The sequence below is a fragment of the Condylostylus longicornis genome, unplaced genomic scaffold (assembly GCF_029603195.1).
Source record: "Condylostylus longicornis isolate FDR11 unplaced genomic scaffold, ASM2960319v2 ptg000049l, whole genome shotgun sequence".
Classification (NCBI taxonomy): domain Eukaryota; kingdom Metazoa; phylum Arthropoda; class Insecta; order Diptera; family Dolichopodidae; genus Condylostylus; species Condylostylus longicornis.
The window spans coordinates 8,310,817-8,337,432 of NW_026578018.1; positions in this window are offsets into that span (position 1 = coordinate 8,310,817).

A 26,616-nucleotide genomic window follows, 5' to 3' on the forward strand; every position below is an offset into this window, starting at 1 on the left:
AGTATGTTTGCAATATATTAAAATAATTATAGTACAATTGCGGGAACAATTTGTTCCAAAAATGCTGTCCGTAAATCGAAATTCTGTAAATCGAATCTTTTTATTTACATTACTTTACAGCTACATAATTTTTTTTAACTAAACTTATATAGGTACATATATTTCTTGTTAATTTTGCAAATAATATAGCAGGATTTTATTATTATTACAATATTAGACAACAAGAATCACAACATAGACAACAAGAGACTTTGGTTTAATTTTTAAATTTCGTAAAATCGAAATTCGTTATATCGAGTTTCCGTTGGATGGGACTCAAGCGAGAGATGATTTTATATGCATAAAATAAGACTTAAAGGGATATAATTTATAGCAATTTCGTAGATAGTCCAATTTGGATATGTGAATGTTATCAAAGGCTATTTTACCAAAAGGGCTATTTATATACCTTATAAAATATTGTTATCAAAAATATATAAATAGCCCTTTTGGTAATAGCTCTTTTGTATTTTTGAAATTAAAATGTAGTTGAATAAAAAATATTTTGATTGGTACAAGTTTATCGGTATTCAAATAAAATCATTCCCGAATGAGAAATAATTTATTTGTAGTATAACCATAAATATTTCTCAATTCCTTGAAAAATATTTTGAATTAGTCTGCAAAATAGCTATACACAAAATTATTACAGCCATATTCAGAAATTTCTTTTATTCGAACTAGATAATTTATTTTCATAAACGGCTAAATAGTATAATTAATTTGAAAATAGTATATTTCAAATTAAATTATTCAAGATAGTAGAAATAAATGGGTAAAAAATACATTTTACATGACTGCGTGATAAATTCATGGTTATCTTGATTTTGAATAAAGTTTGTGTCTGTTCTGTTTATAAAAAATATTCACCTTAGATCAAATTTTTCTCAGTATATATTTATTTTAAATATTAAGTTGAAAATAATTATTTATTTATGTAGTTTTCATATTTCATGTACAATATAATATTTGAAAAAAAATATTTGATACTCGTATTAGTGAATGAATTTTTTAAAATTTCTTGTTTCTATTTATTTTTTAAATTTTAAAATTTGAGATTTGAGGAGTAGATACACTAAAATATAAATCTAAGTCAATTCAATTCCAAATCTTCTTTTATCTTTAAAAAATTTTGATGTTATATACTATGCATAGGTTTTCTTAATATTTCATTTTTGTAGTATTGTGGTAAATTTTATTTTAATAATGAATAAATAAATAATAAAATGAGTATGAAAATTGTTGATTTATTTAAAAATTTAATAAAGTTTTAAATAAAATATGAATTAGGAAAAGTTATAATAGGTCAGAAGAAGGGTGGATAATAGAGAAAGAAGAATATTTTTCAGGTTACTGGACTGATAGTATTTACTTTGGTATCTAAAATGATAAAAATTTTTAAATAAATATATTTTTTTTCTTGCATTTAGTTCAAATTAGTTTGTACTCAAAGTATAAGTCTATTACACCAACAGATCTTCATAATTAAAATTCTTTATTCTTGAACATATTCAATTGTTTGGGTTCTAGAAAATTAGTTAAGTCGTAAAATTGTATTTTGAGTAGATTAAAGTTAAAAGTAACTTAAGTACCTAAAATTGAAGAATAATTTTTAATAAGTTCTAGTTTCGGTTATAGTTGTAAGTTCTTCTACATTTTCCAGTAATCTCTGCAATATTGCTGGCCAATAATTTTTAGATATATCATATTTTAAAATTAAAAAGAAGTCAAATTGGAATTAATTTTTTTTTTTCAAAATTTTCCAAGTCGAATTTAGTAAATTAGCCTGTATTAAATTTAGTAAATTTATAGGTGCAATCAAAATAACAATGTAAATTTCCAGTAATTTTCGGCAATTTTCGTCATAACACCCGAATTTATTCAAGACATTTTAATCAAATTTGAACAATATTTCCATTATACTAAAGAAAGAAATGAAATTTGAAATAAATTCAAAAAGTAGCGAAATTGGATTAAGACGGTTTTTGCTTACAATAACATAATTTCCTGGTTTAATATAGTACTTTAGTTGGACATTAATAAATTTTGAAGGAGTAAATTATTTATTTAGTTTCTTGAGAAAATTTCCCAAAAATTCAAAAATTGCATTTTTGGCCGATTTCTGTTAAAAAAATAAATATAAATTGAATCAACACTGAAAATAAAGTAGATTCACAAGTGCTAAAGATTTAAAATTTTTCAAATTTTCACACTGAAAATTAAAATTTGGGATTTTGATAAATTTCCACAGAATTGAACTTTCTCTAATTATAATAATATATTATTAATTGCTGCACATTCTCTCTCAAATGCGGGAGAGAATGTAAGATAACTAGTGTACTCACATACAGATCCCTTGCGAATGCCCAACATTAACTTGATGCATCTATGATTATATTCAAAACTTAGTTAGTAATTAAATTATTTTAGGGATTTCTGTTGACGCTCTCATAAATATATTCATATAAATTGCAAGAATAAGAATTCAATGAGTGTTGTATTTGAGTAAATATTCATTTTACATTCAACTTGTTGAAAGTCTTATCACTTGTATATACTATTATACTTAGTTCCGACAAATTGAAAAAATATTTTTTTTTTTATTATTTTAATTATTCTATTATACAACTTGTTGCAAAGAATTTTTAAAATATGAAATTCTTAATAAAAATTTAAAAATACTTATACCGAATTATTATTAAAATTCTATTTTTAAGAAAAATATTTTTTAATTGTGTACCACTGTAAATATTACGCCATTAAAATTATTTTTTCCTTTCCTTTGATTTAATATACCGTAGGTAGAATAAACAAACAAATCAATTAAGTATTCAACATTTAATCTAAAATAATATTTCCAGCAACGAAACAATTTTCAAAGGTAAATGATCACGTATTGCATGGGAATTTTCCATTTATAAAAGCATTTTGCCTCTAAATATAAATGAAGGTGTAAATTATTAGATAAAGTGTTTTAATTGAAGTTAATTAAAATTAAATGAAAAAATAAAATTGATTAAAAATATAACACTCAAATCTATATTTTTTTCCAGTCAATTACTTAATCAAAGTACAAAATTACTTAGAAAAATTCTATTTCAAAATTTTTCAAATCTTGTATCGAAAATTTTAAAGGTTAAAATAAAAATATAAAGCTTCATCCCTATAGTAATATGTGAAAATGTATGTATATTTTGTTTTGGGCGTTTCAAGGTAAAAAATTAATTAGTTGAAAAAATAAAAAAATATTATTTTAGTGTATAAATTTATAATAAATAGTGTATATGTAAAAAGGACTCATAATATGTAAAAATTGAATTAAAAATGAAAATTATTCAGAATGTTTATGTGGTAAAAACGTGAAATTTTTATGAAATATAACAAAAATTACTTTGAAATTTATTTTTATGAATAATTTCTACCGATTGTATTGTAAACAATAAGGTTGGCATTGTGATGATAGTAAATTTTACATGTCGATTTTCTATTACAACGCTAACAAAACTTCTTTGTTGAGATATTTGGATTACCAGGTGCATGTATGCCTGTGAAATTTTGCATTTTAATTTCAACTCAATTGATTAACGTGAATATTGATATTGGACTTTATTTTGGAGGTATAGGATAAGTTACATTTTCCGCGAATTCAAGTTTTGTTACCTATTAGTTCCTTACATGTATGTCTATTATATTATAAACCTTTACTATGGATCGATTTTGCTTGTCCATTTTTAATAATTAAAAATTTCAGATTTTCTTTTGAAATTTTGTTACTTGACAATCTTGTGCATCCATATATAATAAGTTTTTCAGAAAAATCAAGTACAATTAAATTAATTTTTACGATGGGCCAATTTTTTGTATTATTCTTCATTGTACAAGAATTTAATTAACAGATTTGCTCAAAATAATTAAATAATTATTTCATTAAAAACATTCTCACTGCTACGACATTTTTAAGCCTCTTTGCAGTTAAATAGGCTTTTTTCAGTTAAAAATACCTGACAGAAATATTCTAAAAAATTGCTTTGGCAGACACTTCGACCTGGCAAAGAGTAGTTCGGAAATTGTCTTGTTAGTCACTTTTGCAATAAAATTATATTAATTATTTTGAGATACTGACAGTCATTATAAATAAATGAAGAAAAATTTTGACGGTGATAGCGGTGGCAGGAACCATTTTAATAATTTTCTTATTAGCCGCTGTTGACAGTAACGTCTCAGGATTTTTCAACTGACGTGGTATTGGAATTGTTACAAAATTTTATTGTGACTTCTAAGAACCACTTTTCCAATTTTAGGTAGATGAGTTCAGATTTTTAAAAGATCTTGAACTTTTCGGAAAAAATTGATCAGCAGGAAGTGAGCATCTAATAAGAATTTAGTAGGTCCATTATGTAGTTGGAGCTATTTAAATAACATAGGACTATACTTTGTTAATTTCTCAGAAATCGAGTTCAAAAGTTTTAGTTTATGTTATCTAGAAAATATACAATACTGTGGTGGTCTGTTGTATGCTGACCATAACTGGATTTTTTTGTTGTTGTCTCAACAATTTCTCTTTTGTATTTTACCTTAAAGGAAAATAATGTTTTAATTATAAAGATTTCGTTATAGCTGTATACTATAAAAAAATTATTTTTAAATGTGAATGAATGTAACGATTTGACCTTGGCTTTCTTTTATTATTTCTTTTATGGAAATTAATTTTTTGCCTGATATTAGGGTTGTTGTTCTTATATAGTATTAATTGTTATTAATACAAAGGGAAATATAAAAATATTTGTACCCTCAATTGAAGATTGGAATAATCATAAAAATATTTAAGTGTTGGAATGTGTTTAAATAAAATTTTTATTATGAAATGTGAAGGTTTAGATTCAAATGGATAAATTTTCAAAAATGACTTTCAACTTGCAATAGAATAAGATATTTTAAATTCAGAGATGAATTTTAGGTGGATTTGATATTTGGAAGAATTTAATAGATTTGTATTTGGATTTTAATTATTATCGCTATTAAGCTCGTTCAAATATTCACAATTATATCACATAAATTTAAGGGTTTTATTCAAAATGTGTGGTATTCAATGAAATACTCGTTCTTACTCTTTAAAATCCTAAGATTTTTTAAGTATTACAAAAGTATTTTATAATAATTTCGAATATTTTCACTTATCATATATATTTTTATTTAATTTATAATATTGTAATTTTATTTATTACATTAAATATGATAATAAAAATTCTCAAATATTTTTTTTTCCAAATGAGATTTTATGAAATTCATAAGGTTTCCATTTTCTTTTTTTTTTAATATTAAAAACTTTTCAAATTAAGAAAAATTTTTTTTTGTTTTCTTTATCCATTCTTATTTTTCTTTTTTCTCTCTTATCGCCATTATGCGAAATGGATTTCCAAAAAAAAAAGACTATCTAGCTATCAAAATTTCATTTCAGAAAATTTCAAATTAAAGAAAAAAATTAAAAAGGATTTTGAAAAATTTCCCGAAAATTCACCATATGGTGATTTTATTTTTAGAGATATTAAAATGTATTTTCCAAAAAAATGTATCGATTTTATTATAATATGTGTATGTATAAATGTATGATTTTTTAATGTTGAATATTGTAATCTAAAGTATAACACAAATGTGGTAGTTTTTATGTTATCATTCTTTTATATAATATAGAATTTACGTATATGCGTGTGTGTCAAATGAATATTAGACTATAATACTAAAGTATTCTTCCGAAGGTTAGCTGTAGGGAAAACCTTATACTTTATTTGATCGTTATAATAATATTAATAATAATAATCAGGTGTAAAATTATTGCCCGATTTCCGTCATTATAATATTATAGGATATTCTAGTTTTACAAAATTATAAATTTTGATTTGAGGAAAATACGTGACTACCTATATTACATTCAAATGAAAATCCAATAAAATTTTATATTTTAAATAATATTGCTGATTATTCGATTATATCGCAAAAATATTGAAAAATAAAATAATATTAATAAATAAGAAATGGTTTGTAAAGTAGCAAATTTTCCTAAGAAAAATTGAAAGAATTTACATTACTTTCCAACTATCACAATTGCATATATTTAGGGGAATTGAACATAAAAGAAGAGAAGTATTATAAAAAATAATTGTAAAATAAATTATATAATTTGGAAACAAAGGATGATATAATAATGCAAGTGCATAATCAAGCAATTTTCGGATATGAAAAAAATTTGGTCAGTTTTGTCGGACATGAAAAAATTGATGAACATGATCTGCCTCCATAAAAAATGAAATGAACATGATCTGCCTCCATAAAAAGAATAAAATTTTTGCAAACTTTGAAACAAATTAGTAGCATGTTGCTGTTTTATTAGAAGGAAGTCACTTACTGGATTCTCTGTAACACTTATACGATAAGTTTTAATGATTTTGTTATAATGATTTAGTTTCATCTCCACTATAAAGCAATTTGTAGTGCTTATTTACTTCAAAGATTTTTTCAATAACATTTAATTCTGCTTAAAATCAAAAAATCTTGGAGCACGTTAATTGATAAACAGAACTTTTGGAATACCATTCCAAATTATTTAAAAAATTAAATATTTTTCTATTTAGTAAAATTTAACAAAAAAATTCTAATAATTTGATCTATTTGTCTATGAAGTACGTAACCCAGAAACAATATATACTCACTATAAATTTTTGAAAAATTATTCCGAATCTTTTTATATAAACAAGTTCACACAAACGATTTTAACTTCATTATGTACGAAAGTATTTTCGATTCGCTCTAATGCACAACTAATCCGAGAAGATCAGTGCAAACATGCTCCCTCTTGTTCTCTAGCATTATGTAGCTATAAAATTTGTTTCGTGTGTGAGTGCTAATGCTACCATAATACATTTACAAATAAAAAGTGTCATGGAAGTAGACAATTTGTAAATGTCTTATAATTGTAAAATATCCAGACTTTTATGATTTATTTTCAAATTTACTAAAAATTTGGACAAGAAACGAATTCAAAATAAAAGTTAATTTGAAAAATTGTTGGACTGTAGTAACCATCTTTTTGTGTTGCTGAAATTTTACTCCCTGCATGCGGGAATAATACTTTTGTATTTCTTGCTGGAATAATACTCCTTGGGTATCTTGCTGGGGCTAGGTAAATAAAAATATTAATAATCCAAGTCAATTTTAGATTGGATGTTTTTATCAACATTTTATTATTACTGTAATACGAATCAATTTATTCTACAATTCCAATTTATTTCGTAAATTAATTCGCTTTGTTTTCAAAATTATGCAAAATTTTATCCCACACTTCCATACTTTCATAGTTCCATAGTAAATACAACTTAATTTTAAATAAAATGTTAAAAAATTTTTCACTTTTCAAGTTTCATCAATATTATTTTAATTTTTTTAAATTTTTATTACTTTTCTCAATTGGGAATTCATTCGGTTTCTACTTATACTATGAATTCAAAATGATTAATTCAATTGTTTCAGAAATTTAGTTGCTCAGTTTTTTCTAGATTGCAGATACCAAAAAATAATTTTCATATTTTTTACAATTATTATTAACATTTTGAATTTCTAATTAAATAAAAGGCAAAAAACTAAGAAAAATCATAACTTTTATGAAAAAAGCAAAAAAAAAAATTAATTATTATGCAAAAAGTCTGATATTTAAAATTTCCAGATTAACGTTAAAAATTTTTATTTTTTCTAATTTTTTTGTAGATTTTCTGAAATTATTTGGAAGAAAAAAAATTGAAAAGAAAACTTTATAATGAAATGCAATTTTTAATAAAAGCAAAATTTTATTTTCATTTTAATTTTTCTTTTTCATCATTTTCTTTGGTCTTTGATCCTCCTTCATAAATAGTATGAGGAGTCATTGGAAAATAAACTATAGAAAATTTCTTATAAATGAAATTTTTTTTGCGTTAGACGAAACTTTTTAATTATGTAAATAATTGTTTTTTTTTTTATTTTCGTTTCTATATAGCTAGATCAATGAAAGTTTAATTTTCAAAAATTTACTTGCATAAAATTTAAAATTGTTTCGTAATAATTTTTAGATGATTAGCTATATATGAGATCATAATGGTTGGAAAGAGAATTGTGATTATTAAGATGCAGCGAGATCTTACTTATCGTAATTTGTTGATTACATTATCCATTTCGTTTTAACATCAGTAAGATGTAAATAAATTTATGTTATTTTCTGCGATTTTTCAATTCTATGCGAAATAAAGAGCTTTATTCTCTTAAAATAGTCAGTCTTGTTATAGTGAGCGACTTGAAGTATTCTTCAATTTCAAAAATTTATATACTCGTATATCGATAAATATTTTATTTAATTTCGGTAACATTGCTGTCTAATCTCCTCCTACTTCTAATCTATGAGCGCCAATTTTCGGTCCCTTATTTCTTCGCTAATTCTCTTGTATCTTAAAAGTTAGTACTATTATATCTTAACTAATTAATTAACTAGCATTATGAATGAGAATTTTTATGGTAAATTAGGTTTTTTTTTATAATTATTATTCTAATATTCATCCCAAATGTATGGAATATTGTACGATGGAAGTGTCTTAGAAAATCATTTAGGAAAAAAAGTTTTTTCTTATTTTTGTGACTAAGAGTTTTATCCAATACTTTGAATGTGTGACATTACGAATTAAAAAAAAATTGGGTAAAATATGAAGTCAAATATAATTTCATATTCTGCGCATAATACAGAATTTATTAATAAATTATTATTAATTCTCATAAATTGAATTTATTTTAAAATAGAATAGAAATTTCCGCAGAAAACAACACTTAAACTACAACACAAATTTATTTAGGTTCAAATAGATTGCTGCTTCAAATCAAATTTACTGTAAGTCCAATTTTAAGAAAATGATCAATTTTAATGAAAAAAAGTAAATTTTCCTAACGTAATGGCGTGTTGGCCTGTATCAATTAAAACAAATTAACTTATAAATCAATGGTACAAATACTAAGAGTGTGAATCATAATCTTCTTCAATTAATCACTATGAGTACCAATAAAGTAAACATTCAATCAGTCAATCAAAATAAGTTTTCTGTAATATTATCAAAATAAGACTTAGAATAATACTAATTCCTAGTACAACGTGCGGTTGGTTTATTTTTAATTATTATTTTTTACAAAAATAACTAATAGAAATTTCGTCATAAAACTGCAAAAAAGATGGATTACGTAATCCTAGGAACGAGTCAAGGCAGAAAAATTAAAAAAAACAATTTTCTTCTTGAATTGGACTCGAACCAGTAACCTGCCGCTTTCTAGGCAGACTGTCTACCAACTAAGCTAGAGAGGCATGAAGAAATTACTGGAAAATTGTTCTCCACATTACTTATAAAGTAAGCATCATAATTACAAAGTATTGTTGCGATCTAAAATCGTCATTTTTGAATTAGAACAATTTTTATTGAAAGCAATTTTATTCTGTATATAAGACAATTCAATTATACGTATATATATTATGAATGTGTAAATCGATTGAAATGATAAAATGAAAACACTTGAATTGAAATAAAATGAAAATTTCTTTTATGGTACAGAATATTGTACTTGATAATAAATTGGAAAAATATTCTTAAATATTTAATTGAAAAAAATATTCAGATTACATCCATATTATAATATCAAATTACAATAATACATATACATACAAAAATTTATTGTGTTTGTAATACATCATCATATATTTCTAATGTATATATGTATATTAACACATCATAAAATATTTTAATAAAGAAAGCAAAAATATTTAACCCTTTTGAATCCTAAGTTTAATAATTTTTGCATTGAACAAATAATAATTTCGAATAAATAAAAAATTTGAATAATCTCGAATGAAGTTCGTCAAAAAATCAAAATTTTTAATTTTTGCTCAAAATTATTCACAAATTTCATAAATGGAATTGAAATTCACATAAATGGAATTGAAAATATTGATTTTGGAATTCTTCTAATTCTTGGTATATTTTAAGTAATTAACTATTGTAAATAAAATAATTAGCCAGTTTCCAAAATAAGTACTTAAATTTTAAGATTATTTTTGCAATTTAGTTTTCTTGTTTCAATCCTGTATTTTTATATTATGAGAAAAGCTATGCAAATTAATGTTCTTGAGATAAAAAAGTTCTAAGGTAAGAACAAAAGGTGAAACTTCTAAAATATCATAATACAATTTTATTTTGTAAAATTGCATAAATTCAGGGGCAATTTATTTAAATCAGCGATAATAATGTTCATTATATGTAATAATTGGCTTCAGGCATAAAAGACGCTGATGTTATGAGAAAAAGCCATACCTAATACACTAATAACCAGACTTAACAAAATTACACTAACAAAAGGGAACATATTGGCAAAAATTGCATAATTATAGGGGAAAGTAATTTCAAATATAAGATGATACCGTTAAATTAATTATTAATTATAATGAAATCAAATTAAAACTTTAAATTAATATTTTATTGCTTTAATTTCTATTAATTAAATTGCTAGATGATGTAAAAAAAATTTTTATTGAGAATATTATTAAAGTTTCATATTAAAAAAAAAAAAATAAAATATTTCAGAGAGTTAAAAGAAAATCAGAATGAGAGAGAGAGAAAAAATGAGAAATCAAATATGCATCCAAAAGTAAAGTTAAAGTGGTTTTATTTTTATTAATTTATTAGATTTTTTTTTTTGCCTTTGTTATTTACTCTTTTTGATATGTTTGTTAGTTTGTTTGCTTTTTATGTAATTTGAGAATTTTCTCAAATTGATTTTTGATTATAAACTCTTTATATTACACATGTACAACTTTATTATGTATAATTTGTTTTTTTTTTTTTGTTATTGTTGTTTGGTTTTCTTTTTGTCTGGTAATTTTTTATAAAAGTTTCTTTTACACATACATTAACATAAGTTGTTACATATACAGGGTGTTTTGTATAAGGTAGCTAATAATTATAGCGATGATTCTTTGATATATTTCCAGAAAAAAATTATATAGGGGAACGGGTGAGCTGCATTTATACTCATTTTCGAGCGACAGCCTGTTAAAGAAAAAATGTACCAGATTTTAACTGCATACAAATAAATACTTGTAACTTCGGAACCGTGCAACATATAGCAACCATCGGGTGTTTCATAAACGGCAATCAATTGCCTCGTTTTACATTCGATTGATTACTGTTTATTTTCGGCTTTGCAAATAATTTGTTTTGAGCCATAATTTTTGAGATAGAGCTCAAGAAAAGTCAGAATTTTTTTTTTTCGAAATTTTAATTACATAAATAACTTGAAATTTTAATTAAATAACTCTTTCATATGAAAGTTATGCGAAACACCCTGTGTATGTATATACCAAGATTGCCATGTGTACATGTTTATTTAAAGTAAAAATTCAAACTGTGCATATAATAAAGTTTTTTTTTTTTGCAAGTTTCAGTTTTGTAAATTGTACATCCTTTTTAATATTAAAAATCTATATACTTATTTTTTTATATATAAAAAAAATAATTTTATTCCAATGTTTTTAGGATATTGTTCTATAGAATTATATCTGTGTATGGGTATTTAAAACTGAAATAAGAAAAAAAACAAAGAGAATATAAAAATTGAAATGAATGTTTTTGAAATGGATAACTTTTTTCTTTTTTTCTAATTGATTTGATATTCAAGATCAAACAGAATGAAAAATAATTTTTATTTTATAAGAGCTAATATACAAGAAAAAAGAGTAAAAAAAAAATTATGAAAATGAAAAAGCGAAAAAGCATAAAGATTTTAATTTTAGCATAGTAAAACTATTAAAAAAAAAATTAAAATAAAATTAATTTGAAAATTAAATAAAAATCAATATCAAATAAAAAAAATAGAATCTATAAATTTAAAAGGACTTGTGTTGATTTTTCCTGTTATTTTATTAAATAAATAAATTTCATCTAGTTTTTTTTCTATATTATATTCTAGTTACAAGTTAATAAATTTTACAATTAATAAAATTCAGTAATTTTAAATGTAATGTTAACAGTTTGAGATCTGAAAAGGATCTGAAGAGAAGAAAGATACTATATTTTATTAAGAACATGAAATAAATCGCGGACATCTGGCCAATTAAAACAATGTAAGAGTTAAAGTTTCATAGATTACAACCTAAATCGAATAGCCTTGTTAACAATAATTGAACACTTAGAGAACAAATCAGAAGCAAAAATAAATCAAATTATTGCAAGATTTTGTAAAATATTAAAAAACTTGCCCACTCCGTTCTCATAACACTATCAAGGAACCCAAAACTTTAGAGTGTCATTTTGAAAATGAAAAGATAATTAGCAGATTTTGACTAAGTGAAGTGTGAAGTAAGTGAGTAAGAGCAAAATTCTTATTTGAAAGTGAATAAGACGTAAGTTGATTAAAAAAGCGAAGTGCATGATCAGGCTAATAATCTTATGTTGTGGCAGTTATTTTTAATTAAAACAACTATTTTACGCCTATATTAGTGCAACCGATTCTAGGAATTCAATTTGTTTTTTAAAGTATACGTGAAGAGATTAAAATTTTAGAAAAAAATAGTGATACAATATATTCTTCAGTTGTATTTTACGGATTATTTTTAAATGGTTTTCCGCATTAAACCGTAATTTGGTTTATTAATATGCACTTTAATAAAATTTCAATAAAAGTATTGTTAAATTTTCCAAAATGTGCTCAATAAATATTACTATGTGGGAACATTACGTATCCTAAATATCCTCTGGGTCAAATTATAGGCATATATTGTAAGATTGAATTTAAATTTCGAATGCAAATAAGAATCACGATAAATTTATATAGCAAAATTGTAACAAAGAATCGAAAACCTTATAAAAATGATTTGAAATTTTAACATGAAATTTATTCCTCCAAAAATTTTGTATTTTAAAATTTTCCAAACCGATTCAATATTATTTTAAATATTCAATTTCACGTTCTTTTTCCTCATTAATCCTTTTTACATAAAATCTAGACTTTAATATATTTTTTTTCAGTTTTGACATAATTTGTATTTTATTTTGGTTTTATTTTACATTTTCTCTATAATATCTTATTAATTTTCATTATATTTGATTGGAGTAATAAATTAATTTGAAAAACATTATTACAGAGGGAAAAAAAATAAATAACACTTAATTTATAATTAAAATCAATTGGAATAAGAGATTACAAATTAATATAAGAGTAAAAATAAAAAAATATTGAAAATTCCAGAAAAGAAAGAACAAAATGTAACTTAATTTTTTTTTCCAATATTATCAAAATAGCGCGTAGGTATTTTCCATTTATTATAAAAGTAAATAAAATGAATAGAGTAAAGTGGGTGTAGGGTGTTGAGTGTTGGGTGAAAATATTCTTCTATACATATATTTTTATTACTATTGTAATAATGAAGGAATTGACTTAACATGAATTTAATTTAAGGCAACATAAATTTTAACCAAAAAAAAAAAGAAAAGGAATACAAGAGAAAAAAAATTTTAATCCTTAAAGCAAGAAAAGCAAATATCAAAAAAAAAAAAAAGAAAATGAAAAGTGTTTCTATAAGTGAACATTCAAATATAAAATAGATTCCATACGAAAAATTTCAAGGACAGAAAACAGTAGGATATTTTCTTTTCCTTACGTTGCGGGGGAAAATGAATTTATTTTACAAGAGTGTTTAATAATTTAATAATAATTTCGTTTTTTTCCGTGGTTTAGGTAGACAAAAATTGTCATTTAAAATTAATAATGTGATTATTTTCGTAATTTTTAATTTAAAGTAAAATTTTTAAGAAAATGTTTGATTTCTATAAAGTTGGTTGTTCGTGCAAGGATTTTATTTTAATATTTATTATAAAATTGAGTATAGTTGTATATTGTGAAAATTTTTCATGTAAAATTTGAGAAATTTTCTAAAAAATCTGGGAAATTTAATGGCAGTAAAAACAAACCTAAACAAGAATAAAATAATGCTATATTATTGAGAATTGCAAAAGAATCCAGAGAAGGGAAATATAAACTTTCAGTTGAAAAAGAAATATTACTTCATTTGCCATATTTTTGCATGCCTCCTAGTGATAAAAGTTGGTCGAAATTGGGATAGCTCGAAAACAAATAAAAAAATACTTTCGGCCATGTTTTATTGCACTGCGTTCTTAACATTAGTTGCTACTTTTTCCATCTATTGCTTCTAAAATGTCGTTTTAATTACTCAGAGCCATATTTTTATTGCCGATGTAGCATAAAATTTTATTGTCTTCGCAATTATTTATTTTATTCAAAACTATGTAATTTGACTTAATTATTCTTTTCCCAGATAAATTGATCAAATGGGTCAGAATTTAGCTATTAGAGCAATGTTTTTTTACTGCATAAATAAAAATCACTACAGTGAGAGTTGTAAGTAAATATGTTCTACTACAGAAACAGTTATAATATTTAACAAAATTTTCAACATTACACAGTAATTTTAGAAATGTTTTGTTTTTTGTCATGTACACATGAAAAGTCTCATAAAATCTAGTAATATTTTGTATGTCACAAATTTGCAATGATATACTAGAAGATAAATTTGTATTCAATATGGTGACAGAAATATTTCTAATTTTGTACAGAACTTTAAGATGAAATCCCCGGAACATACATGTATAGTGTAAGGATAGGATTAATTATATTTAAGTCAAATTTAAGTTAAGAGCTTAATAAAAATGGAGTGCATTTTTTATTTTTATAATAAAATTAAAATACATTTTGCATACTTGCCGGCGAGAAAATAAATAGTATAAAACTCTTTTAGAGATTCGCTTTTTTAATAATAATTTTCAACATTAATTAGATTTTGCCTCATATATAATCATGTAAAATACCCTTAAGTTAACCGAGCCTATAACTATAGTATAGGGTTTCTCTCACTTTTTATACATATATATATTTTATTATTAAGATCTTGTCGTTTTGTTCTCGCTTAATTTTTCTTCTTATTTTTTTACTAAATATTCTAAAGAAAGCAACAAAAATGAAAGAATAAAAGAAAAATTTAATTATGGTTATAACGCTTTAAGGTCCTTGGATGTATAATGTCCTTCTCTATTTTTGAATTCATTATTAAAAATTATAATTTTTGTTCTTCGTTTTTTTGTTTTTATTATTTTTTTTTTTTTTTGTACTATTTTTTCATTTTTTATTGTCATATTGCTGTTGCTTCATTTAATTGAAGGTTTGATGAAAATAAAAAAAAAAATTACATTTAGTGTTGTCGATGTTATAAGTATTGTGATGCTGTTATTGTTTTTGTTGTTAATGTAGGATAAATGATGAATATTCGGAAAAATTCGCGAGCTAGAACAACGAAACCATCAGGAAAAATGGAAGTAAGAAGCCTAAATTAATTTTGTATTTTTTTGTTTTCTGTGTATTGTAATTTTCTCCTTCTCTCTCTCCCTCTCACTCATTCTCTTTCTTTTTCTCTCTCTCTCTCTCTCTCACTCTCTGTTACTTTCATTATAATGTTATGTACATATTTTAATTAATACTTTAGGGAATGATTATTATTCAGGATAATAAAAAAATTTTTTTTTTCTAAAATTTGACAAAGGATATTTTGTTTTTTTTTTTTTTTTTACATTTACTTTTTGCTATTAAATTATATTTACATATATATTGTAATCATAGCAATAAATTAAGTAATAAGAAAAATTTTTTTTTTTTTGTTTATTAAATTTTAAGAAGGATTTTGTTTTTTTATTGCTTTTTTTTTCGTGTACTACTCAAATTTACTACCAGAATATTAAAGAAAAAAAAAATTTATTCTCTACACGATTTTCAATTAAGTTTTTTTTTGTGTTTCTTAATTTTTTTTTTATTAAGGATTAAGATTATTATAAAAAGTAATCTTATTTGAAGATGGCCTTTGATAATTTTGAAACAAAAAAGGAAAGGAGATGAAGAAAAAAAGTTTGTAGAAAAATATTTTTTTTTTTCTTTTCTTTTATTAAAAATTTTAATCCATGAAATTTGATTTTATACTGTAAAGATTTTAATTGAAAGTAAGGCAAGTATCTTAAACACCATGAAAAAATTAATTTCAATTTGATCGGGGTGCAAAATTTTGGATTAGTAAGTTAATTTTTGTGACAATTTCTCAAAAATTTAAAATGTCCTTATTTTATAAGATATACACAGAAAATTTAAACATAAAAAGCGAAAAAATATTTATTTAAGAATACTAAAATAAAAATTAGCTCAATAGAGGAAAGATTTTGATCTCACCTTAATAAATGAATGGGAATTTGCTTGGCTAGCTGCATGACATCTGGAATTAGACTTCATGAATAAACGTTACTGGATCCAAAAGTAGAATATACTCAATTGTTTTTCTTTTCAGACAATTAAAAGTAGAATGTTTTCATACTGTGAAAAAAGCCAAAGTTACAGACAGTTTGAGTAAAAAGAGTTAGGGATTATAGGATTTAAGTTACTGCATTTGTTGTCATAAAAATATTTGTGAAATATTTAATTAATAATTTATTTGAAAATTGAATAAAATTGGGTGAATATTGAAAATTAATATTATATAGCCAGATTCTCTCTCGAAAAAGTGTGGAATTTTCTGCACCAATTCAAGGTATATCGAACGCATTTCTGACAATCCCAAAATGTATTAATCGTTAATTTTCGTTAAAATTTTTGATAAAATCAAATAGTAAGCTTTAAAACGAACCACATTTCATATTAAACTTAGTTTACTAATTATAACAGGGCTATTCTGGTAATCTATTGCTTATTATAACTGCTGCCGAAAATTTAAAAGGGTGAAACCTATAATAATAATCCTCGGAAGCCCCTTACTATTAATTTATTGATGAATTAGTTTATAAATTAATTGTTTTTTACAAAATAATATTATTTTTCTTTCTTTAAAGAAGTAAAAAAGAAAATGGTTTTCCGAATTTTCTTGAATTTTTTTGGGCTATTTGTAGAATATCTTTTACTTTCTCTAATTTATGATTTCAACTGAATTTTTGTCCTTTTATTTTTTTTTCATAAATTTTTCCTATTCAAAATATTTTTATTTCTAACTATTAATAATATTGTAATATAGATGCAAATTATATATCTGTGTTTGTGCACTCATACTTTTAGCATTTTGAAATTAATGTTAAAATATAAATCCATCTTTTTTATCTAATGGTATCCTGAGTAGACTTTTCATATATTCTACTGTTTTCTGTCATTGTTATTATCATTATTTATAATATGTATTTTGTTTTTCATTTTATTTTCTTCTTATTATTTTCTATTTTAATATTGTCTCTTCCTAATAGCAACTTTTATATTATTTATATGTATAACAAAAAATAATAATAAAAATGAATAATATACTTATATACTTGTATATGTATATGAAACCGTATATTTAATAACCAATGTAAAACAATGTAAAGCGAGAAATTAAGATGAAAAATATATGAATAGAAAATATAGAGAAAAAAAAAATAAAATAAAAGAAAAAATGTCCTTTTAAAACTTCATTCGTTAAAATGACAAAATAAAATTTATATTTACAAATTTGAGTGTTATATGTGGATAAATTGAACTAACTGCGTTAAAATACTCTGAATAGAAACTTGTATATACATAATATTATACTTTATTTATGTATATGTATAATAATATAAGTATTGTTATTATAAAAATAATCATAAGGATAATTTCCCATACTCTTCTATAATATCAACATAATAATTGTATGGAATTCAAATTTTTTATGTTTTCTATATAAGTGCACCTACAGAGTTCAAAAGTGACAAAAAGATAAAATAACAACACAAAGAAAAAGAATATAACACATTAATATTCACATGATATAAAAGATTAACGTATATTTCATAAGAAATGCATGATGTCAGTGCGTAGACAATTACGTGTTTGATTTTATAGTATGTTTGTTTATGTATTCATATATAGGAGAATGAAAAAATAATTCTGAATAAATGACATTTAAAAGAAAATTCAAATATTTTTTTTTTTATTGTTGTTATTATGGTTTTTATATATTCAATTTAATTATTTATGCGGTTTGATTTTATGATAATTTTTGTGTTATTTATGGTTTGATTTTAAATAAATGTGTTTTTTATTCTTATAAAGAATTCAATATGTAAGTTTAGTTTCTGGTCTTGTTTAAGTATTTTATCACATTGCTGGGATGCCAATTTCCTGAGTGACTAAGATTTAAATATTTGCGATTGCTCCACGTTAAGAAGGCTCATTAAAATTCCAAGAAATCACAAAATTATCTTTTGTGACTTTAGATATACTTCTATATTACCATTTTTGATTTGAATAAGTCTAAGTTTTTCAGAAAGCAATTAAGATCCTTGGTGTATGCATTTAGGTAGGAAGCCACGTAACATGTACAATGAAAATTACTCTGCTGCCTACACGAAAGAGTATGAAATGCTTCTAGGCAGAGGAATTCGTAGTCTTATACTCATTCTATTGGTATTCTAGCTCGTTCTAGTGGTATACTCGCTATCTATATAATATACCGTTATAATACTTGTTCTATCTGTGATAACCGTTATAGTGTCTGCACTGTTACAATACCTGAACCAATATCTCTCTATTTGAAAAAGATCTTGGTTGGTGTTGCTTTTGCAAAATTGCGTGGTAATGCACTCTCAGGTTTGTGCTATTTCGAGATCGTTATTTCCGATTAGAGTATGAAGGAATGTTCGGTGTCGTCTAAACTATTTTTTTTTACTGAATCCACTATGTCCCGGAACTTAGATAAAATTAATGTTGAACTGTGCCCGTATTTAAAAATAACTTAGTTTTTTGGAATAGGACTGATTCTATTCAAGCTTAAGTTTAAAGCCTCACCACGTTCTATTTAACATTTTAGTACCAAACATTACAAAATAAAAAATTTAAAGAATTCAAAGTAATTTCAATTTACACCATTTTTCTTTAAAAATGAAAAAATATATTTTTATTTAATTTCCTTTGAAATTGATTAACTTCTTTAAGGAAAATTGTCAAATGTAAAATCGGCATATGTCACAAATGAATATTCCATTTACTATTTCTATACATACACATATTGTACATATATTTTCTATATTAAGATCTGAAATAATGTTCTAAAGCACAATATGAAAATAAATCAGTGAAAGAAAAAAAAAATGAGAAAAAAAAAAGAAAAAAATTAAAAGTGAATATAAAAACTGGATGACAAAAGAAGTAATAAAAATTATGGAAAAAGAAAAATAATATAAAAACAAAACAAATAAAAACCATTAAAGTTAAAAGCTGTAGTATAAGGAGAAAAGAAAATGAGTATGATAGAGCTATAAAGAAAATACAAAATAATAAACAAGAAGAACAACAATAATAATATTAAGCTAGAACAAAACAATTTAGAGAGCAAGAGAGTGAGAGAGAAGAGAGAATGAAATAAATAATAATGTTATAAACGATAAGTTGGCAAAAAAAAAAAGGTAGGTAAGGTAATGGCGTATGCGTGTGTACATCTATAGTTAAATCAGCGGGATGGAAAACAACAAAACAATAAATAATAGCAAAATTAAAGCTGAAATGTGATACAATTGAAATACAGAGTGTTGTTTATTTCAGTGCATACATTTAGGCGTTATAATAAATTTTAATATCTTTTATGGTTCAATTACAAGGACTTTTATACCAGTCTAATAAAAAAGAGCAACCAACTTGCAATATAGCTTCCAATTTCTACTTAGAAATAAAAAATTTAAAAAATTCACATAATTCTGTCGAAATTTTAAAATCCGATATCTTTAAAATTCTAATTTTTCAGTATTACTATTTGAAATTTTGAAAAAGAATGTTAAATTTTTATGTAATTTTTATCAAGGAGTAATAAATATTATTAGCTTGCCTTGTCAGAATAATTATTTTATAATTCGATCTTCATTTCCATGCTGAACTGAAAATAATCAAAAGTACGTCCGGTTTTTTACTAATTTCCAACATCAATTCAAAATTTACTCAAAGGAATCATTCCGTATCCTGCAAAAGATTTTTGTTATACTCTCGTATACTAGTATATAATACATACTTTTATACAATACCTATATAAAATTATAAGTAATAAAAAAGGTAAAAAAAAAAAAAATTTATTTCTTTTGAAGTTTTTTATCACATTGTTGTTAAAAATTTTTATTAAATTTTCCTGTTATATTATTTATTGAATTTTATGATGTGTCCTTTTAAATAATTAATTAATAAGGTAAGTATAGTATACATATTATATATTCATTTTTACAATAATAAAAATGTATATTTATATAAGAATAATTTTACTGTATTGAAAAATTTTTTTTGTTAAACAATTTTATTGTTATATAGAAAGAATTCAAAAGAATTCAATTCTTTCTCCTTTGTAATATTTACGTATGTGAATGTAAAAGAAATATTGACGATTCCCTTATAATGGTAATATAATTTTTTTTTTTTAAAAACAGGAGATATATTGTAGTTTAAATTGAATTTATACACTTTTTTTTTGTATACAATAAAATTAATTAGTAAATATAAAATAATAATACTCATCCAATTAATATTGACAATTTTATTATGTATTATGCTTTAAGGCGAATTGATTACAATGGAAAATATGTAATATCAAAAAATCTGATGTGGTCAGCACATAACCGACCGCAATGTGTATTGTCTAGGTAAGTGAAAGTGTTACAGAATATTATAAAAATGTCTGTTAAATACTTCTTTCCAACTTTTAGGACATTAGTAAGCTTATAGTTAGCATACCTAGAAAAATGTAAATTTGGCTCTTAGTAGAGTTTCGCTTTGTGCTACCCGAATTCCCTGAAATGCTCGCCAGTTAGTTTCGGTAACAACCAGAACTCAAATATCAAATTTCAAGGAACTCTACAATTTGTTCCGTAGATATGGTGAAAAATGTAAAATCGGCCCGCAGATCAGTTTTCGAGCCCTGATCTTTCAAAAAAATTTACATGTTCATTGTTTTAATACAAGCAATTCAAATATTAAATTTCAATGAAATCGGTTGATTATTTCTCTTTATATACACAAAAGTGTATGTTTGGCCCGTAGTAAACGTCTAGTTGCCGATGCCTGATCTTTCCAAAAAATTTACATGTTCATTGTTTTAATACGAGGAACTCAAATATTAAATTTCAATGAAATCGGTTGATTATTTCTCTTTATTTACACAAAAATGTATATTTGGCCCGTAGTAAACGTCCAGTTGCCGATACCTGATTTGTTCCAAAAGCTAGGAATTTTCACGGACAGTCAAACAAAGCTCATATATGAAATTTCAAGTAAATCGGTTGAATATTTTCTTCAAAATGGTGAAAAATGTAAAATCGGCCCGCAAATCAGTTTTCGAGCCCTGATCTTTCCAAAAAATTTATATGTTCATAGTTTTCATACGAGGAATTTATGTATTAAATTTCAATGAAATCGGTTGATTATTTCTCTTTATATACACAAAAATGTATATTTGGCCCGTAGTAAACGTCCAGTTGCTGACGCCTGATTTCTTCCAAAAGTTAGGAGGTTTCATCGCCGATAGAGCAAGACTTATATATGAAATTTCAAGTAAATCGGTTGAATATGTTCTTCAATATGCTCAAAAATGCAAAATAGGCCCGCTAAAAAGTGCAGTTCCCGAGGCTTGATATATATCAAAAGTTGATCGATCCGTGCCGTGGTGGAAATAAACTTACATATAAAATTTCATCAAAATCGGTTCAGCCGAACTTGAGATACACGCGTGCACACACAGACCGACAGACGGACAGACGGACAGACCGACAGACCGACAGACCGACAGACCGACAGACCGACAGACCGACAGACCGACAGACCGACAGACCGACAGGTTGCTAAAAATAGTTTATTTACACTTCCCTACTATGGAGAAGCACGTTCCCACCAAAAACTCGATATGCAAAATTTGTTGCCATCACATAACCTACCTATTGTTTACACAATACGGTCGGTAAAAAGGAATTGAAGTATTATTGTTTTTTGTTTTTTTGGATAAGGATGTTTAAAATAATGGAATGCTGTCTTTTGTATTACTCGTATTTTGAATAATAATAAAAATTTCATAATTTAAAACTTATTTATTAAAGTATAGTGTATAGCAGATAGTTTTTCCCATTTGTCTCACGGTTGTTGTCTCAGCTCTTCTAGGTTTAGAATTGCCGGAAGAAAAAATGAGGCAGTTAAATATTTTTTATAAGAGAACGGAAGGACCGAAGGGAAAATTAAAATCGTATAGGTGCGAGTTATTTATTTTAAATAGAAAAATTCTTAAATCCGCCCTAACAGCAGATTTTTGCATATAGAGAGCTTTAATTTCCATAATATAGTAATGCAACTCAATTCAATTGATAAATTTATATTCAAGCTGAATTCAGTATTATTCATACATAAGCTTATTCGAATTCAAAAGCGATAATATTTTTATTTGGAATTCAGGGAAATTGTTGTATCATTTTAAAATTTTAATTAATAAATTTACTTAAAATATTCAATTGTATTGAAAAATTATAAAAGGTTATAAGAACTCCTAGTATAGTTGAGTAGTAGAGTTGATTAAAATTTAGTATTTGACTGATCATTTCCATTATTTTATTGTTAGAAATAATTATAACAAATAAAAGGTGTTATGGCATTTTTTTTTTTCAAAAAATTTTTATTACTGCTTATTAGTTTTATTCTGCCTGTCCGTCCGTCCGTCAAAAAAGGCGTTATAGGAACGTAAAACTTTAAACTAACCGTGTCACCCTTAAACTCTAAAAATATGATTTAGAGTATTCTGTTAATTGCTGCCAATTTTAGTACTCAACAGTATTATTTCGGTAGAATTATTCTCGTAATAAGTAAAGAATAGAAAATTTTATATACTTTGCATGTTTAACCATATTAATCAAGGGTACTTTTTTTAGAATTACAATGGATGATGATTTTATTTTATTAGGTGTGGTAATATTATAATTCATTTAACATTATTATTAAAAATCTTTGATAAAATTAAGTAATTATTTTATTAAATTGTTAACAAAATTTTATTTTAAGAGCAAAATATTTATCAACCAAACTTTTTATAAAAATGAAATCTAATTATAATTTTAATATAATTATATACTAATTATTATTCAATAAATAATTTACTAATTTTTAATATAAGTGTATATACAAAAAAAATAAAAATAATTGTGTATTATTGTACATTATTTATTTAGTGTCATTCTGAAAATTTGTGGTAATTATTATCAAAGCATTATACATAATATAAAACAATCAGAAATATAGAAATTTTAATAATCTGTAAAATTAGATTATAAAATAATAAAAATATTTGTATTTATGTACTAAATCTATTTTCGGGGAGAAAAACGCATACACAGTAAAAAATTTTCTAATTTATGGTACATAATTGGAATAAGTAAGAGTAATGTTAATAAAATACTTTAGATGAATTTCGTTTAGTTCAATTTATTTTAATGAATTTTAATACTAGCTATATAAAGATTTGATTATGGTTATTTTATTCAGGACATCTCTAAGAAATCAGCACGATATTTGAATGATTTCAATTTGGAAGAATTATCAAAAAAAAAATGTTTCATGCTCCTAGTTTTCGACATAAGAGTGAAAAATTATTGTGCAAATTAAGTTGTTAAACGATTGCATACTTCTAGGACGATCGAAAAAATTTTGAAAAAGCATTAAATTAATGGTTGAATTGGATGGTTAGCAAGTGATTTAAGAAAATAATTATATTTTTTCATGTCATAACATTTCCCGTTATCGTTCTGTATTCATAGAAATTTAGAAATGTTTATAGTATCGGAATAATATAGGGTGTCAAAAATGCGAATTTTATATATTTCGAAAGGCAATAATTTGAGAGAAGGTACAGGTGGATAAAAATTTTCTTCTACCGAGATAAAGTATTTATCAATGTCTAAAACCGTAATATCAGAGTCGATATCAAAAATTTGGCAAAAAACGGATTTTAGATAACAGCAAATTTTAAAAGCCATTTAGTTTTTCATATTTTTTCAAGGGGCAGAAGAAGCTAACCACCATTTGTTTGCGTTTGCAAAATTTGAAAAGTGCTAATAATTAGTTGAAAAATAGCATTTTAAAATTTCAGCTTTGTCTTTTCAAACGAGTATTGTAAACATGCCCACGGACGGTCCGACAGGCAAACGGACGAACGAATTTCACTCCGTATAAACACTTTTTTTTTAAAGTTTTGTGGAAAGTGCTAAAATGGAACTATTCATCCTTTTTAAAAATTTTTGAAAAAATTTAAACAATTTTTTTTTCTGTGTACCTATGTGAGAATATTTACTGTGCTATTATTTTCAATAATTCAGAAAATTATTTTCCATTGTTGTCTTTTTAAGTAGATAAAATTGTGAAAAAATTTCTCATTTTACAAAATTTTAAAAATTTTTATTGTAAATTTTTGAGATTATTGCAAATATAATAGTTTCACTTCGTATTTATTGTTTGTTTTTTTTTCCATATTAAAAACAGCCAAACTTTAAACCGCAACATAATAAAATGGTAAGTGAAATTCCATTGCAAAAATAAATAAACAAAATATATTTATTTTTAAAAAAATTAATAATACAAAATTTTCAACGATGTAATAACATAATGTACACACTACATAAATATTATGTGTTTATTATTAACCATACACTTAAAATGAAAAAAAAATGGTTGCTCTTTAAAACAATGTTATTTTATTTTAATTTTTTTTTTGTTTTCAATTTAAATATTTAATTTTTAAATAAATAATACAAGATTTTTTTTTTTAATTTTGGTATTTCATTAAAAATAACAAAATAAAATTTTCAATAGCATTTTTAATATGCGCAACCTTTCAAAATAGCAATTTGGCCAAGATGTCCAAAATATTATGTGTATGATTATTTTGTGAAATTTAATTAAGAGTTGACCACTTAAAATAATATAATTGAAAAATGGGTGTCGATTCTGGAGTAATAATTGTATATAGACTTTGTATTTGGTTTATACAACTTGTATACAAGGAAATGGGAAAAATAACTGAGCAGCAATTTTTCCAAAGAAAAAATTATTTTTATTAATTTTACCTCTTCACTTACCTGCTGAACCAAATAAGCTGCATAGTAGCTACATTTAATGTTATTAATTAATTTTTTGTTTTCTAGATTTTCCAAATGAATGCCTTAAATAGTGCGCTATGCCTTTTTGAAAAAAGTATGCACGAAAACAATCATATTTAGTTTTGTAATTGCAAATAGATGATTCCTTACTCGAGAAGTATGACTTAAATAACTATTACCCGGACATGAAATAGCTTGTTTTCCTAATGAGAAATAATTTACAAATTTGTTCGAATTCAAAATATGTAAAAGATCAATAGCAAATAATTTATAACAAACTTAAATATATATTCAGCTTATAAAAAGTACGTACAGTTATAATGAATTTGTTCAGTTTATATTTAATTTTATAGTTATATAAGTGAAGTGCTAGCTGAATTCAATATAGTTTAATCTATATATAAAATAATATTAAAGTAAATATATTCAAATAATATATTCGTAAATTCCTAGATTCCAAGGGAATGAAATGCAGCAAAACGACATATTTTGTAGACCATCGCAGCCTTTCTTGATTACAATACATCCTACCACACTCCAGCTTATAATATTCATGTATAAAGGTGGAGATATACACAAAGGAATTAGACCGCAGTTCCCGAATGTTCAGAAAACTCTGCCCAAAATAATTAAGAACAAAATGACGGGAAGCCAGTACTGGGCAGCCGCAAAAAATTTGAACTTACATTTCGTTATCGCCTTCATAAAATCTGCAAAAGGGGGAGTCCGATTTATTTGAATTGAACCCTATATTAATATTAATTAATTTGAAATAATTCTTTATTTAATATCATTAAAAATACATTTTTTATATTACAACAAAAAAAAAATATAATCCCACAAAACAGTAATCCACAAAAAAATAAAGCAAGTATAACAAAAGAAAAATAAAGTTAAAAAATTGGTGTTAAAATGGTATTAAGCAACAATTACCACAGGCTGATGAATAAAAAAATTTTTTTTTAAGTGAAAAACTTATCAGATTTCAATTTTAAACTTAATGAATTTGATATTATGTTAAAGCAAAGCAAAAAAAAAAAACCGGGAATTTATTATAAAAATTGTTTTAATAAATAATTTATTTAATTTTAAATTAAAGTTGTTTTTGGCATAGCCTTAATATTAAATAATTTTGAAAAATATTTTAATTTTTACTCCTAAAAGTATACATTTTTTTTTTGAAATACATAAATAGCTACTGCTGGATATGTTAAGAATGTGGGTGATTTAAATTAATTCTATGATAATAGAGAAGTACGGGTATGTATATAAGTCAAAAATATGCATTTTCCAGGAGAAGGTG